This window comes from Malaclemys terrapin, chromosome 3 (genome assembly GCF_027887155.1).
Source record: "Malaclemys terrapin pileata isolate rMalTer1 chromosome 3, rMalTer1.hap1, whole genome shotgun sequence".
NCBI lineage: Eukaryota > Metazoa > Chordata > Testudines > Emydidae > Malaclemys > Malaclemys terrapin.
The window spans coordinates 14,512,192-14,527,025 of NC_071507.1; positions in this window are offsets into that span (position 1 = coordinate 14,512,192).

Below are 14,834 nucleotides of genomic sequence, written 5' to 3' on the forward strand. Positions count from 1 at the left end.
GTTTTATGAAAAAAGGGCTCAAACATTTAAAGGGATTCAAGAGCAATGTAATATTCCACCAATTAAAAACAATCAACCAAAGATAGTTACACACCCTAATGAAAGATGTGCTACTTTTGCTGCTTATTATAAAAACGTCTGTACTTCAGATACTCCAAGCTTTGAAGTTATTCAAAAATACTTGAAGTAGCAGCTTGCCAGCAATAAACAGAACTGATAAAGAAATGTTAGAGAAGTAACCGAAGAAGAAATGTTAGAGGCAATAGCAAATGAAAAGTGGCAAAACCGCAGGAGTGGAGAGTTTTCCAGCTGAATTTTACCGCGTATTTAAGGAGGTATTCGGGCAGGTTGACATTACAAACGTGCATCGGTGCCGCTGTAGCGCTTCTGATCAAGACGCTCTAAGCTGACAGGGGAGAGCTCTCCCATAGACTTAGTAACTTCCCCTTCCTGAGAAATGGTAGCTATGTTGGTGGGAGAAGCTCCTCTACTAACGTAGTGCTGTCTACACAGCGGGTTTTGAGAGGGATGGAGGCAGCCATCGCCAGAAACCTTTGGCAGAGGATTGCAAGCTACCTGCATGAAAGCTTCCTCAAGATCTCTATGGAGGATTCACGGGACATCCCAGTGCACATAAACAAAGGGTTCCCTACCTGTTCTGACACCACGCTGCCCCCGGCCCGCCCACAAGGACCAGCTTTGCACTCCCATTGGCCGATTCCCGGCCAATGGGAGCTGGGGGGAGTAATGTCTGCAGGCAAGAGCTGCACGGAGCCACGTGCGCACCTCCACCTAGGAGCCAGACCTACTGCTTGCCATGTCTGGGGCATAGCACAGTCTGCGGTGCCAGGAAGCACCCCCGCCGCACCACTGACCGGGAACCGCCCAAGGTAAGTCTGTGCCCCAACCCCACACCCCAATCACCTGCCCCAGCCCTGGGCCCCCCCAAACCCAGAGCCCCTTCCTGGACCCCACACCCCTCATACCCGGCCCCATCCCAGAGCCTGCACCCCCAGACCAGAGCCCTGACCCCCTTTCCTACCCAGCTCCCTGCCCCACCCCTGAGCCCCCCCAAACCCAGAGCTCCCTCCTGAACCCCAAATCCCCTCATCCCTGGCCCCACCCCAGAGCCTGCACCCCCCAGAGCCCTGACCCCCTCCCATAATCCAACCCCCAGCCCAGAGTCCCCTCCCACACCCTGAATCCCTCATTCCTGGACCCACCCAGCAGCCCTCACCCCCTGCACCCAAACCCTCTGCCCCAGCCCTGAGCCCCTCCCACACTCCAAACCCCTCATCCCCAGCTCCATTGGGTCGTGGGGGGCATCAACAATTTTCTTCAACTGGGTCGCCAGAAAAAAAGTTTGAAAACCACTGTAGCTCATTTCTGAACTCTTTCCACCTTTGTCCACATCTTTGTTGAAGTATGGACACCAGAACTGGATCCAACCCTCCAGTAATGCCACATGCAGAAGTAATATCAACTCCCTACTCCTACTGATGTTCCTCCCTGCTTTTACATCCCAGGATCACATTTGCCTTTTCATTGATACTTTTAGCTTCCTTTATCAATTGTTTACATTTCTTAACTGCCAGTTTATACACATTACTATCAGCTACTACATTTTTCAATTTGTCCATTTTTTAAAAAAATTTTATTGCTAGCTTCACCTCCTTCCTTAACCATAATTTTTTTTTAATTAAAGAAGCCTTCTTTTGTGACTGTAGAATTGTGGTCTTTAGGGCATCTAATAAAGCATTCTTAAACATTTCCCAATTATCATTCACATTTATTTGTTTAAATATTTCCTCTCACTTTTGCTCATAGTTCTTTTCAGCTTGGGACTATATTCTGTTTGCATACAGCAACTGAAATTAGAACATGATCACTTGCAGCTAAGCCGCCATTAGTTTTTAGTTCAGTGATCAATTTACCTTTATCCATCCGAATGAGATTTAATACAGAATTACCCTGAGCTGGCTGCAGTACTTGGTATGTTAGAAAGTTACCATCTATAACTTCTAGAAATTCCAAGCATGCGTTCCCGGTGGCAGTACAAGACCTCCAGTTCATGTCCCCCAGATTGAAATCCCCTATGAAAGTGCAACTTTTCTTTCTATACATCCTAGCTAGATGTTAAAGGAGCTGTTCCCTTGTCTGATTTGTGGTCTATAATAGACCCCCACCGGTATTCAATCTTATGATTTATCTGGCAGTACAGTGATCATATGTGTTAGAAACTCTGATGGGGATAGTCGTGCCTAGTGGTTGGAGCTGTGGCAGTGAGGTCTAGTGGTAAGAGCCAGGGTCAGCGCTGGAATCAGGAGTCCAGAGTGGGGTTGGAGCAAGGCGGGAGCAGGAGTAGGTACAGGTTGGGAACAAGAGCCAGGCTGGAGCAGGCTAATGCCTAGGGAGCCTGTTACCCCTGTCAGGCAGGAGAGAGTTCCAAGCCCTGGAGAGACCTTGAGCAGACTGAGCTGCTGTTCCTCCTGCAAGGCTTATATTTTCCCTGAGAGTCACCAGACCAATTCCTGGACTGTGGATTGGCTGGCGCCTAGCACAGGAGTGACTCATCACCTTACAGTAAGCATCCAGGCCCTGTCCTTCTGAATTGTCAGTAACTCTCAAGCGGGTAAGAGTATGTTTGTTCTTGCGTGACACACACACCCTTCTTATGCCCAATCTAGCCCTCCCAGTGATTTCAATATTCCGCTCATGTGACTCATTCCAGCCAGTTTCAGTAATACCAACTATGTCAAATACGAAACTATGATAAATGAATATTTCTAATTCCAGGCTTCTAGCTTTGGTATCTAGACAATTGAAGAATTTGTTGTTTACATACATTTTGTTTCTCTACATTCATGCTATTTTGAGTCTGGGTTTTACGTTTGAGTTAGGGTTACCATACGTCCGGATTTTCCCGGACATGTCCGGCTTTTGGGGGCTCAAATCCCCGTCCCAGGGGGAAATCGCCAAAAGCCGGACATGTCCGGGAAAATCGGGAGGGAGGGAGGCAGGGAGGGAGGGCTCGGTGGTGCTCGGCCGGGGCCTCTGGGGCTGGGGTCGGCAGTGCGGGGCCGGGCCGGGGCCAGCGGTGCTCGGCAGGAGCCGGGGGTGCGGGGCCGGGGTCGCGGGGCCGGGCCGGGAGCCAGGGGGCGCGGTGCCGAGCCAGGCGCGCGGTGCCGGGCCGGGAACCGGGGGCGCGGTGCCGGGCCAGGGGCCAGGCCGGGCCAGGAGCTGGGGTCGCAGTGCCGGGCCGGGCGCGGTGCTGGGCCGGGAGCCGCGGTGCCGGGCCGGAGTCCGGGGTCGTGGGGCTGGGAGCCGGGGGCGCGGGGCCAGGCCGGGAACCGGGGGCGCGGGGCCAGGCCGGGAACCGGGGGCGCAGTGCCGGGCCGGGGGCCAGGACCCGGGGGCCAGGACCCGGGGGCGCAGTGCCGGGCCGGGGGCGCGGGGCCGGGAGCCGGTCTGGGGTCGCGGGGCCAGGAGCCAGTGCCCCAGGGCCCGAGCCAAGCTGGGCGGGAGACGCCGGGGCCAGAGCCTCTTGGCCTGGGCTGGCCAGTCGGCCGCCGAAGGGAGCCGCTCGGCCAGGAGGGCTGGACTGAGCCGCGCCGCACCCCGCCCCAGCCTACCTGCTGCCTTCCTGTTTCAGGCTTCTCGTGAACATTTGATTCGCGGGAAGCAGGGGAGGGGGAGGAGCAGGGGGCGGAGCGTTCAGGGGAGGGGGCAGAGTAGGGGCGGGGCTGAGGGCGGGGTTGGGGCGCGGCCGGGGCCCCATGGAGTGTCCTCCTTTTTAAAAACTAAAAGATGTTAACCCTAGTTTGAGTATGTGTACTGGGTTTACCATCTTAGCAATTTAGCTTTTACATGCTAGTTTAGAGTCCTTCTGGTTACTCTATCTAACTAGTCTGCTACCCAGAAGATTTGTTCCCCTCCTACTTAGATGGAGGTGGTCCAAACTGGACATCCTCCTCTTCCCACAGAAGATGGACCAGTATTCAACAAAGCCAAACCCCTCCACTTACGCCAAAGGGTTACCGCCAATATCTTCAGCTGTCTATCTGTTTTCACTTATGGGACTGGAAGAATCTCTGAGATCACATGAAATGTCCTCTCCTTCAGCTCCCTTCCAAGATCTCTGAAGCTTTTGATGATCGGCAAAGTGTCTTCTGAGGCAGTATGTGGTGTATTACCTCACCCACCTTGTCTTTCTGAGGCCGAGTCATTTGTGCCGATGTGTTTCGTAACCAATTCATCCTTCCCAAAGTCTTTAGAATCCTGTCCAGTCTTTTAGTGGCATGTGTTGTCTTTCCTTCAGAAAGAGAATGACCCTGGCTTTGAGGACAGATTCTGGACTGAGCTTGCTTTTTTTTCCTCTGTCCTCCTCTCCCTTGCTGAGGAAATGCATGTTTTTTTCACACCGTGACAATAATATCATGCACAAGATCTGTTCCGTTTATGGCAGCTAGAGGGTTTTGGAACACAAAGGAAAAGCTGAGCACCTCAGAGAGGGAATCCACCATGTGACAATGAGTTCCAGCCAGATCACAGTTTCATCAATTCCAAAGTACGTTGGATTGTGTGTGCAAACTAAAGAGTGTGTGAGCATGAGACACAAGAGGAGAGCAAAACAGTGTTCATCCCTGGTGTAACTTCACCAAAGTCACTGATGTTACACCAGGGATGAATCTGTCCCACTGCGTTCAATTCATGTATATTATTCAGTTAAATAAAAATTACTGACAAAATATATACAAGTTTCCAATGTTATAGGGCTAGAACAAACAGGCTCACAACAGCAGTGGGTTTGAGGAAGTGAGTTTCTCATGCACGGTATTTATGGCAGTGGCATAGAAGACACTTTTTGTTTTGCTCTCTCCGGTTTCGTTGATTACAAAACCATTCCTCCCTGGATTTCACGTGTCTCACATCTCTGTGTTTTGGTTTCTAATGGCTGATTCCGTATTTCATGATAGCCTGATTGTGTCTTGCGCATTCATTGTGGTAAGGGAGCTTCTCTCGTAAGAAGTTTCTGTACATCAGTCTAGCTCGGGGGATCTCAAACTGGGGGTTGGGACCCCTCGGCGGTTGCGAGGGTATTACATGGGGGGTCATGAGCTGTCAGCCTCCACCCTCCACCCCAAGCCCTGCTTTGCCTCCAGCATTTATAATGGTGTTAAATTATATAAAAAAGTGTTTTTAATGTATAAGGGGGGGGGGGGTCGCACTCAGAGGCTTGCTGTGTGAAAGGGGTCACCAGTACAAAAGTTCGAGAACCACTGGTCTAGCTCATTGTGGATTCTGATGTGTTATTCCCAGCATGTCATTTTGTGATTTAACTCAAAATATATTTCTTATAGATATAAAACTATAGATAAGTATATTTGTGAGTTAATGTCCAAAGCATTATTTGTTTTGGCATGTGATCGATTGATTGTAGCATGGGTCTTGGCATGGCTGCTATAGATGCTGCATTGGAGTGAAGTGCGTTTTTAATCCCTTTTTTGGTATTGGTCAGCCGGTGAATTCTGTATGTTGAGTTGCTTAAGCATTCCCAGCTCTCTTCTTTGGATGTGGGCTGTAGTGTAAGTCCCTCACTCTCTTCTTAAACCACTCTTCCCTCCTTATCTGGCTTCTATTAATCAGCTCCTCTGGTCCTTCCTAAGCAGGAGCCCTACGTTCTCTCTGGCACTGAGCACTGGGTTTTCCAGCTCCTCTTTCAGGTGGCTGTTTTCCTTGATTAGCCATCCGGCTTCAGGGTCCTCAGCAGGCCACCTTCTCCTGCTGGTATCTCCCGGGGTCTGCCCTGCTATGAGGGAGGAGGCAGCCTTTATGCTTATATATATAAAACTATTGGACCTTTCAAATCCTTAAGGGACTATGCCACATGATGGGGTGGGATGACCACTAGGCACTATTGCCCTTAAGGGCTGACTACCCCATCACAATTGACTTCTATCTGTTGGGTTGTTATTTATTATTTGTATCGCAATAGTACCACGAAGGAGCACCAGTCATGGACCAGAACATCCTTATGCTAGGCACTGTACAAACACAGAACAGAAAGCCCCCAAAGTGGCTACAATCTATACTCTGTTTCTAGCCAGTGTAGATACAATGGGCAATTACTCTGGTCTTTCTCTAGCAGGAACCCAATGCTTGGGGATAGCACAGAAGGTAGACTGATATTAGGGTCCAGCACAATGGTGCCTTATCTTGGCTGGGTCCTCTGCACACTAGTGTAATACAAGTACAAAAGTGTCTAAGGCTGTGTCACAGCCAAAAAAGATGTGTTTTTACAGCAAGATCATTAACATGAGCTAGTTATCTCCGTGGAAAATCCTAGGATCACAGGACACCGCCAATACCACACTGAGTAACTGAGACCACCGACCAGGGAAATAACCCACTTCCTTCCCTGACGAACCAAGGGACGCACCCCACCCATGTACTCATTCGCTACACCGATACTGACTTGGACTCCTTATACATTCTATGGGTGGCGTACCCGAGCCCACTTATCCACTGACACTTGAAAAACTCTTGCACCCCAATTTGGGTCTATGCTGGTTACGTGATATGTATGTATCTCTTCACCCTTACAACCGACACCTGTAATCCCTCATAACCCAAGTCTGACCCCAGATGGACAGTACCTTCCCTCTTAACTTGTGTATTTTTAATTTTAAACATTCACTTTAATAACATTTTTATCAGGATGTAGTTAAGTGAGGTCAAACCACAGTTCGGGGGCAGGGCGGGGGATAGATTTGACCTATAATAGGTTTAATAGGGCTTTTTGGATGTGTTCAGTTCTGTGTTTTGGCATTAGTTTGATATATTGTCTGGATCAGACATTTCTGTAGGTGTTTTTCTTCTACTACTTGCTTTGTTATAGAGGTGCTCTGTGGGCGCTGGTAAGCCTCACTGGTTTCGCCTTGTTTTACATGATAAAGCCTGTCTTTTGTCCTGTGTAAGATTATTATACAATACCAGTACCTGTTAGAGTTCTTCCAGCTCTACTCCCCCAACCAGTTATTTGCCTTGCTGGTCTAAAGAGGTCAAAGACGGTGCAGTGACTGAACAACCTCATCCTATCAGAGTGGGGACAGTGAGCCCGCTCTGCTGAGCTGGAGCAAATGGGAATGAATGGTTTCCATTTAGAGAGCAATCCAGCTCCTTTGTGCGTGGATTCAGTATTTGATCTCTAGGAATGGCTCCAGGCATCACCATCACAACGGGCACCTTTATCAGAGAGACCAGTGATTGGCCAGACATGGATGCTTGAGGATGATCTCCTCTCTTACCCCTAGGGTGCTCCCTTCCGATTAGCCTTTCAGCATGTTAATGGAGCAGCTTGGTGTGCTGCTAAACTGGCTGTTCCAGTTTTGTGGACGAGCGGGATGGGGGTCAGTGGTTTCCAGGGCTGTCGTTATTTGCAGCATTTCTCCTGAGCGCCACCTGCACGTGATATGTGTCTATGCACTAGATAACCTTTGAGGGGTGTCTACTCCCTGACCCGGATTCCTGAACAATCCCACAGGGGCATGCTGGACTCACAACTCGCCACATTTAAGAAAAGGAACTTCTCATCCTTGCCAGTTTGTTACGAGCCTGAGCCACTTCGTTACTGATGAAGTCAAATCATAAGTTGTTATAACCCCCGGTGGTGGGTCCCTGTGATATGGCATGCAGAAGAAGGATGATCTCGCCAGGCGTTCTGTGACCTTACCAGTGACCAGCCACTTCGATTTTCCCGTATGTAAAATGGAGATGATAATGTTTGCCTATCTCAGTGGGGCTATTGTGAGACTTTATTTTGTAATTTTTGCAGAGCACTCTGATGTCCTCCGATAGAAGGTGATATCTATACATGCAAAGTATTATTATTTACCTATCTCGCAGGGGTGTGTGAGGATTAATTCGTTAATGTTTGTAAAGCACTTTCAAGATGTCCAACAAACATGCTATAAATGCTCAGCATTTTTCAGTTCGGCAGTATAAAGTGGTTGTTGTCAACGTGAGACTTGAAACATAAGATTGCCTGGAAGTTCAGCTGTTCTGAACACTTTATTCCTTGCAAAAATATCTGCACAGTAGTTAGGATTGTTCTGCCACTAGAAGTGGAGGGAAAAAAATGATCAGGACTTCCATTCTTTATGCTCTTTGGAACCAAAGCCAGCCTTAAGCACATGCAATGCAAGCAGCTGCTTAGCCTTAGGGCCCTGCTTTCAGAAGCCAGCCTGATCTTTTCCTTCAGCAGTGTCTGGGAATCTTTCCACCCGCTTCCATTAGCAGAAGGGGAGAGGGAGGCAACTAGTCACCCCATTTCTCCTTGTGTGGTCTCGCTTGTTACCCGGGTAGCTTGAAAACCATAATGCTGACTACAGCAGGGATCTCCCTGGAAACATGTCTGAACCTTTATTCTGTTCTCCAACATGTCCACTGCCGCCTTTAAAATTTTTTATCCTCTGTAGCAGTGAGTGGCCTGGGGTCTGAGCTGAGCAGGAATGCGAACCCCACCGAATCTTCAGTGAAAGTACGACAGCTCCATGCTCTACCAGCTCTTCCACAGAGTCTGCCAGGCCAGGGGGACACTCGAATAGCAATATCTGGGAGCCAGGTGGCTGCTGCCAGGGGTCAGAGCCAGGGCTGCCCAGAGGCTTCAGGGGGCCTGGGGCAAAGCAATTTTGGGGGCCCCTTCCATAAAAAAAAGTTGCAATAATATAGAATACTATATTCTTGTGGGGGGCCCTGTGGGGCCTGGGGCAAATTGCCCCACTTGCCTCCCCCCCCCCCCCCCCGGGTGGCCCTGGTCAGAGCCAGTGTGGAGGTACAGTGGCTGTAGTCCCCCACAGACCCTCTGCATGGCAGCCTTTTCCACCGGTGGAGGGGCGCCTGACATGAGGATATGGGGAGGTCTTTGCAAGGAGATGCTCACTGAGATTTCACCTCACACAGCTCAACTCCTGCAGCTTTTAGCACATGAAGGGATGTGCTGGGTCCGTATCTTCAAGATTTGTCACTCAGGTCTCCATTTCCTGCAACCTTGGGGAAACGATTCCCGTATTTCCTTCGAATGAAATTAAACTGGCAGTCCCCGCATCATCCAGCACATGTCTGAGCCCCACCATTCAGAACTGGCCTCTCCTCAACAGTTTTCAACCCGTGGTCTTTTGCAAAACCAAGCATCTTATCCCAAATAGCCCCGTTTTATCATGAAGGACTCGCAGCTTCAGTGCTAACTGGGAGTGTCTCACTAAGGGAGGGACCAAGCCCGTAAAAAGTATTTGGATTGAAACAAGGGGGCCGTGAAAGAAATTAGCTCGGTACATTTGAATCCCTTCATTGTTGAGAGTGATCACAAGGCCCAATGACGAAGGAATTTTATAATTTGAGAGCTAAACTCATTCATAGCCCGTCACTTGACTTTTGATCAGATGATGGGTCCTAGGGAACTCTAGACTCCCTTTTTTGTTCTTGTTATCACCAGGGCCGGCTTTAGGCCGATTCAGGCGATTCCCCTGAATTGGGCCCTGCGCCCTTGCTGCCGGTACGCCGCCATACCGGGGCGGCCGGCTGCCCCAGGGCTCCCTCGGCTATTTAAAAGTCCGGGGCGGTAGAAGCAGGGGAGCCCCAGGCCCTTTAAATAGCCCCCAGAGCCCTGGGGTCGCAGGGGGGGCTCCGGCGGCTATTTAAAGGGCCCGGGCTCCAGCTGCCACTGCCGCTCTGGTCCTTTAAATAGCCCCTGGAGCTCCGCCGCTTCCCCAGGGCTCCGGCAGCTATTTAAAGGGCCGGGGCGGTAGAAGCAGGGGAGCCCCTGCCCTGCCCGCACCAGCCCTGCACCCCCTGCCCTGCCTGCAGCCCCCTGCCCACACCCCCTGCCCTGCCCACAGCCAGCCCCTGCTGCACCCCCTGCCCTGCCCACAGCCAGCCCCATCTCTAGCCAGCCCCGCACCCCCTGCCCGCAGCCACCCTCTGCCTGCACCTGCCCCGCACCCCTGCCCGCAGCCAGCCCGTCTCCAGCCAGCCCCTGCTGCACCCCCTGACCGCAGCCAGCCCCGCACCCCTGCCCTGGTCGCTGCCAGCCCCTGCTGCACCCCCTGCCTGCACCAGCCCCACACCCCCTGCCCTGCCCACAGCCAGCCCCTGTCTCTAGCCAGCCCCGCCCCCTGCCCTGCCTGCAGCCAGCCCCTGCTGCACCCCCTGCCCGCACCAGCCCCGCACCCCTGCCCTGCCTGCAGCCAGCCCGTCTCCAGCCAATCCCTGCTGCACCCCTTGCCCACACCAGCCCCGCATCCCCTGCCCTGCCCACAGCCAGCCCCTGCTGCACCCCCTGCCTGCACTGGCCCCGCACCCCCTGCCCTGCCCACAGCCAGCCCATCTCCAGCCAGCCCCTGCTGCACCCCCTGCCCTGCCCTGCCTCCAGCCCCACACCCCCTGCCCTGCCTGCAGCCAGCCCGTCTGTAGCCAGCCCCGCACCCCTTGCCCTGCCTGCAGCCAGACCCTACCTCCAGTCAGCCCCTGCCCTACCCTTGCCCTCCCTCCAGCCAGCAATGTACATAATATATAATTTTGTTATTATTTATATAGTTATGGAAAGTAAATAATACATGGAAGAAATGAAAGGGGTTTTTTTATGTGGTTTTTTTTGGTCATCCCTGCTGGGGCCCCACCGAAAATGTTCTAATTGGGCCCCACACTTCCTAAAGCCGGCCCTGGTTATCACCCATCCTTAAGGGACTAGGAATTTCAGTGGATTGATGAAGGCAGCTACCTTTACCCCTGCAGACCAGGAGTTCTTTTTGGTCACATTTTTTCTACATCTGAGCCCATGGAAATGTTGACAAAGTGCGGCACAGTCAATATTTCCTATTCAGGCCTCCCATGAGTCACCCTGGTAAAGCTTTAATACTGCCTGCACTATACACGTTCTCCCTTTCAGATACTGAAACGGCTTGTAAGCCATGCAACCTCCCCCTCAAAATGTGCATGCAGTTATATTGGTAAAAAAGGTGCTTATTTCCCCTCTGAGAAGGGAACCTTTAGTGTAAGGTACCTTTACAGTGTATAACTGCATCCACATCAGAAGTCATTCTGGTATAACTATTTTGGTTTTTAAAAAAAAATCACCCCCCCACTAATCAAAATAGTTGTACCAATAAGAAATCTGTGTGTAGATCTGGCCTAAGAAGCAATGGTTTCCTCTTCAGAATTAATTGGATTATCTAAAGCAGTGTGTGCGAGTTCCTTTAAATCTGACATTTGGCATAGTTTCTTAATTTGATAGGTAGCCTATAGGAATGAAATCCATTAAAAATGAAGAGAACTCCCAAAGGAATTTCAAGAGAGACAAATCACAGTGAAAGCTATTTTAAGAAAACCCAAGGCACCTGCAAAACCTGGTTGTTTTAAAGATGAACTGCGAGTGGATAGAAAACTGTATTTGTACTTCTCTTTTCTCCTTTCTTTCTTCTTTTTGATATATACAGACCAAAGAGGGTGTCCCCCCCCCCCCCAACAAAACAAAAACGCTTTTGTTCAGAAAAAGCTGTTCTGCTTGCTTTTTATATTAGAAATTCAGGTCTTGTGTTCCAGGGACAACAGGTTAGACACTATGGGCAACTGCAGAATGCACAGCCCCACCCCCCCCACCCCGTGAGCCGAGCCCACCCCACCCCGGCGGCTCCCGCCCCAAGTTCACTTACTGGCTTTGCCAGGCTTGGGCCGCTGCAGCAGCTCGGCAGGGAGAAGCCGCCTTCCGGAGGCACCGGTGAGCCAGAGCGTCCCACTTGCAGCGGCGGCTAGCCCCAGCCTTGGAGGAGCTGGCGCGGCACAGGGGGGCAGCAGCACCCCCCCGCCCCTCCTGCGCTCCCCCCTCACCACGCTTGGGCTCTGTGGCTCCCGGGCATATGAGCCGCCGCCAGGGCGCGGGGCCCTGAGCCTGCTCCACGAGGGGCAGCGGCGGCTCACACTCCCAGGAGCCGCAGAGCCGGAGCGTGGTGAGAGGGGAGCTGGGGGGCATGCCTGCCCGGGCTGCGGCCCGGCGTCCCCCCTGGGGGCTCCTGCAGCAGATGCATGCTGTGGGCGACAGCCCCCATGCGCCCCTCGGCTCCCCCATTGCCACGCTCGGGCTCTGTGGCTCCCGGGCGTGTGAGCCGCCGCTGACCCTCCCGGAGCAGGCTCAGGGCCCCGCGCCCGGGCGGCGGCGGATCACATGCCTGGGAGCCGCAGAGCCTGAGCATGGCGAGGAGGTAGCTGGGGGGCACACGGGGGCTGCCGCCCACATGCATCTGCTGCAGCCTGCTGCTGCCCTCCCTGCGCCGCGCCGGCTTCCCCATGGCTGGGGCTTGCCGCCCCCGCAAGCCGATGCTCTGGCTCTCCGGTGCCTCCGGAAGGCGGCTCCTCCCTGCTGAGCCAGGGCACCGCTTTTTGGCGCCCCCCAACCACTTGGCGCCCTAGGCGACTGCCTAGTTCGCCTAGCGGTTGCACCGGTCCTGGATAGGAGAAACTCTTTCGCTGGCGTAGTAGTGTCTTCACTAAAGCTCTACAGTGGTGCAGTTGCAGCTTTTTAAGTGTAAACCTGCCCTTAGAATCTCTCCAGATTTTTTTTTCTTCATTTACTACAGGAGTGGTGAAGATTCAGTTGTCTCCCAAAGACTCAGCTCATGCAATCCTCACACATATGGCCAGTTTCTTGGCTCTGCTTCCAGGGATGGGAAGGATACTGAAAGCTGCCTTTATGCCACCCACTCACCTCATCTCTTCAGAGGGAGAGCGTGGGACTGGAGTCTGGGTAGGTATGCTAAATCTTCCACACACAGCTCTGCCAGCGTGTCTCTGTCCTGCCAGGCCACACCTCTCCATTCTAGACCCCGGTTTTGCCCACTGCCAGTCAGTCTCTTTGCAGTGGGGACATATCTTGACAAGCAGTTTGAAAGAGACCACCAGACTCATTTTGATTGTGGCCTAAGACATAATTTGAATCAAGGACTAGGGAGGTTAAAAGGGTAATGTGGTGAGTGAGCGCATCCTACATGGACGGTGGGTATCACAGGCCAGGGGAGGCTGACCCTCCCCAAATAGCCAGGCATAGCCTTGCTCATGCTCCGCCCCCAGATCCCCTACTGACTGCTTCCAGTTTCCACTCTTCCCCTGTGGCCCGGGCTGGGGCTAGGGCGGGCTGGGGCTAGGGCGGGCCAGCCTGCTGCCGGGATTCGGGGCAGCTGGGGCTGGTGATTGCGCCGCCCGGGGCTGGGGGCATTGGGGGACCATGCCACCTGGCGCTGGGACTGCACCGTCTGCCTGGTGCTCCGAAGCTGGGGGGCACTGGGGCCATGCCGCCTGCCCCGCACTTCAGGGCAGGGGGCGCTGGGACCGTGCTGCCTGCCCAGCACTCTGGGGCTGTGGGCACTTGGGAGGTCCGGGGGGGGGGGGGGGCCCTGCGGCCGCAGTGGGCAAGCTCTGGGCTCCAGCGGAGGAGGGGCCTGGCCTCAGGCAGAAGGGATGGGGCCAGGGGCTAGCTCTCTGAATGGGCGGTTCACACGCCGCCCAGGCATCCTATTGACTTCCATGGGAGTTGTGAGTACTCAACATTCTGTAGCATCAGATCTTAAGTTACCTACTGCACCATGAAAAACACGAAGGAGGGACAGATGTTGAGAGCGCCTCATGCTCCTGAAAAAGGAAGAGGTGAGATATGGAATAAATCCACGTTCCCTGGCAATCAATCTGCTTTGCATGTCACCTGTTCAGGAACAAAAGCAAAACTGTAGTTTACATCATCGAGAACCTGTAATTCCAATATTGAATTTGAATAGATATACTACTATAGGAAAACAGCTTCACATCAAGTTCAAATTCCACCCTGGCACCATTGTGGTCAGTGGACTGAAAAATTTAGCCCTGTGTCTCATTATTTCAAGTTACAAGAGTGACAATTAATAATAACTACACGTCTTCTTGAATAGACCTAGTTAGGTTTTTTAACAGGTGAGCTAGTTTCATTACTAGAGCATTTCTTGGTCTTTATTAAGGACAGAGCTGAACCATAAACTCAACTCAAAATAACTTTTGGGGAAGTTCATTGCTGAATCTGAACTGTGTACCATAGGCTTATCTCTAGTTATTTATAATTAATAACTGATATTGTGCCAGAAATGTACAGTAGGCTGTACAAACACAGATATAGATATGTCCTCCATCCGGAAGAGTTTATAATCTGAGACAAGATAAACAAACATAAAACAAGATTCTGGGCAGGAAATCGAAGGTGTGCTGCGGGGGGAGGGGTTTAACTATTTGAGAGGGATAGCTCAGTGGTTTGAGCATTGGCCTGCTAAACCCGGGGTTGTGAGCTCAACCCTTGAGGGGGGCCACAACATCACCCCTGTCCAGCACTCCCCTGCCCACTGCCCCCCCCACAGAACCCCCACTCCCTATTGCCCCAACACTCACATCTTCCCCGCCCCCTCACAGCCCAGCACCCCCCTCAGGCTCTCCAGAGACCCACACCCCCATGCCCTGCCTCCTGGCTGCACTCACCGGCCCTGCTGGGAGACAACTGTGTGTACCAGGCTGAGCCGGTAGCCCAGCCAGGGCTGGCCCCAGGGCCAGGAATTGTTCTGTCCGTTCAGGAGTGGTGCGATCAGCCAGGCCCAGGCCTGTCCCGGCCGGGCTCCCTCAAGACACACTTGCCTGGAGGGGCCCAGCCAAGCCCCCCACACCGTCCGCTCCCCCAGGCTGAGACTGGCCAGGCTCCTGCACCAGTCCCAGATGGCTCAGCTCTGGGGAGACAGGCGGGGCCCCACAGGCCTGGAGCCAGAGGTGCACTG